This window comes from Oryzias melastigma, linkage group LG7 (genome assembly GCF_002922805.2).
Source record: "Oryzias melastigma strain HK-1 linkage group LG7, ASM292280v2, whole genome shotgun sequence".
NCBI classification, from domain to species: Eukaryota; Metazoa; Chordata; class Actinopteri; order Beloniformes; family Adrianichthyidae; genus Oryzias; species Oryzias melastigma.
The window spans coordinates 31,395,396-31,397,849 of NC_050518.1; the positions used below are offsets into that span (position 1 = coordinate 31,395,396).

General features: G+C 46.6%; 1 long non-coding RNA gene across 1 annotated transcript; it reads left to right on the forward strand.

Annotated features, from left to right (window-relative positions):
• The first annotated feature begins 612 nt into the window (after positions 1 to 612).
• Positions 613 to 1,430, forward strand: LOC118598994. The gene is made up of 2 exons (XR_004948252.1): positions 613 to 1,250; positions 1,320 to 1,430. It is a non-coding gene; the product is annotated as an uncharacterized LOC118598994 (long non-coding RNA).
• The last annotated feature ends 1,024 nt before the right edge of the window (positions 1,431 to 2,454 follow it).

Sequence of the window (2,454 nt, forward strand, 5' to 3'; positions counted from 1 at the left end):
ACCAGTCTCAGGATCCTGAGTTCCTCTGACCCCACCTCCTGGTCTCGTCATGTGATTTGGGCAGAGTATGCTCACAACTCTCTGCCTACTACTGCCACAGGTCTTTCTCCCTTTGAGGTTGTTTATGGGTTTTTGCCTCCTGTGTTTCCCTCCCTTGAGAGTACTGTGTCTGTCCCATCAGCACATGCAGCTGTGCGCCGAATCCATAGGGTCTGGAGACGGGCTCGGAACATTCTCCTCAAGACCGTTGATTCCTACAGGCGTCATGCTGACAGACGCCGGAGACCTGCTCCCACATATAGACCCGGTCAAAAGGTGTGGCTGTCTGCCTCCGACCTCCCCCTTCGTGTGGACAATAAGAAACTGGCTCCTCGCTTTGTTGGACCCTTCCCAGTCACAAGAGTCGTCAACCCTTCGGCTGTGCGACTTGGGTTACCCCGGCCTATGCGGGTTCACCCCACTTTCCATGTGTCCAAACTCAAGCCCGCCCTGGACTCCGATCTGGTTCCGCCTGCTGCCCCCCCTCCCCCTGCCCTTTTCATTGACGGTGGGCCTGCCTATACTGTCAAGGCTCTTCTCCGGTCTCGTCGGCGGGGGTGGGATTATCAGTACCTAGTGGACTGGGAGGGTTATGGCCCTGAGGAGCGCTCCTGGGTGCCCTCCAGGTTCATCCTGGATCGTGCCCTCATTTCACAGTTTCACCGTGATCACCCTGGACAGCCTGGGGGACCGTCCGGTGCCGGTCTCTAGGTGGGGGGCACTGTCATGGTTCTGCTCTGCTCCTTCACCCCTCCCTTCCTTCCTCCACTCTAATTTCATTCACCTGTGTTAATTAAGTTCTCATTGGGCTCCAGTTGGTGTTCACACTATTTAAGATCCTCACTTTCACCTCTTCACTGCCAGTTCGTTGAATCAGTCACGTTCCAGCTAGTAACAAACCTTGCACTTTTAGTCTTTTCATGTTTTTGACCCTTTTCTGGCCTGGTAACGAGTTTAAGCCTGTCCCCTGTCTGGAGTTTTTCTGCCCTGGTTTTTCCTCCTCCGTTTCCATCCTGAAGAGGCGTGACGTTTCCAGATCCCTCATCTCATCACGGAGTAAAGCTGCCCTAACACTGGTCTTCACCCTCCGGTGGATTCTCATCCTGTACACAGCAGCAGTGGGGGAATCTTCCATCATTCCTCTGACACCATCCACCCTGCACTCGGACGCTTCAAAGGCTCTTCTCTTACGTCTGCTTCTGGAGTTCTACGTAAGAGATCACCATCACCCCAAGCGTGGAACCAGGATCTCTAAATAACTCTGTTTATCTGACTTTCAGGCTCACCTGTGCATCTGGCGGCCCACTGATTAATTCTACCTCCCTAATAAACACTTTAATTGTGACCTGTGTTTGCTCTGTTTGGGTTGTCCTCCCTATTTTCTAACAGTGAAGTATGTTCAAATAGAACTTCCTCATTAACATTTAGAGAACATTCACATTAGAGACGTCACGCTTCCACCAAGAAACCAAAATGACACGTTCATTCATAGAGGATCATGTAGACGAGGAGTCTGGATTAATCCAGAGGGAATGTTATTTATTCAGGAGAGGATTTGGAGGACACGAGTCGATTGACTGGAGTTTCCCCAATTCATTTTTATTTGAGCGATACCATTTTTCCAGAGACTTGTTATTAATAATACTCCGTATTAATAATACAGAGTTCACTTTTCCTCTTTTTAAACCTTTAAAAACAAAAATATTTAAACCTTAAACACTGCAAGTGTGAAAGACGCTACCATGCTGTGAAAAACATATCAAGTGTTAGTGGGATTGACGGCGTGGCTGCCTTCCACTGCAATGGGCGGGGTTTGATTCCCGGCCATGGAGAAGTTTATTCTGCTGAAAAAAAACTTTTCAGTGAACATCATTTAATTCATGATATTTAAATTAAAGAAATACTTATGTTAACATATTCCAGGCGCAGCTACAGTGTTTCTTTTTTGTATTCAGTAATATTAGAGTGTCTGGGTGTGTGTGTGTGTGTGTGGACGGGGGTTAGGAAAAATGGTCATTCATGCAATTACAGAGATAACTGGTTAAATTATTGACAGATCAAAAACCATTCCTTAGTTAACTAGTGATAAAATGACCTTCCTGACATTCTTATTTATTCATTAATTAAAATGATTCAAATGCAGACGTTCGCATTAACTCTGCAGATATTCTCTTTGTTTTACCCCTGCAGCTGTGTTGATCTTCTTGATGAAAATCTGCTCGTAGTCGCATATGCTTGTAGGAACACATCAGTTTCTGTCACCATGAAGTATGAAGCTCTAAAGGTGTTTGTTCCCATTGCCATGGTGATTCCGGTCGTCTTTGCTCCATTGATCAGGGGTTTTAATGGTTGCCACGCTCACACCTGATTCTGGTTCTAACAACTCAAAGTTGATTGAATCAACTCTTTTCAGCT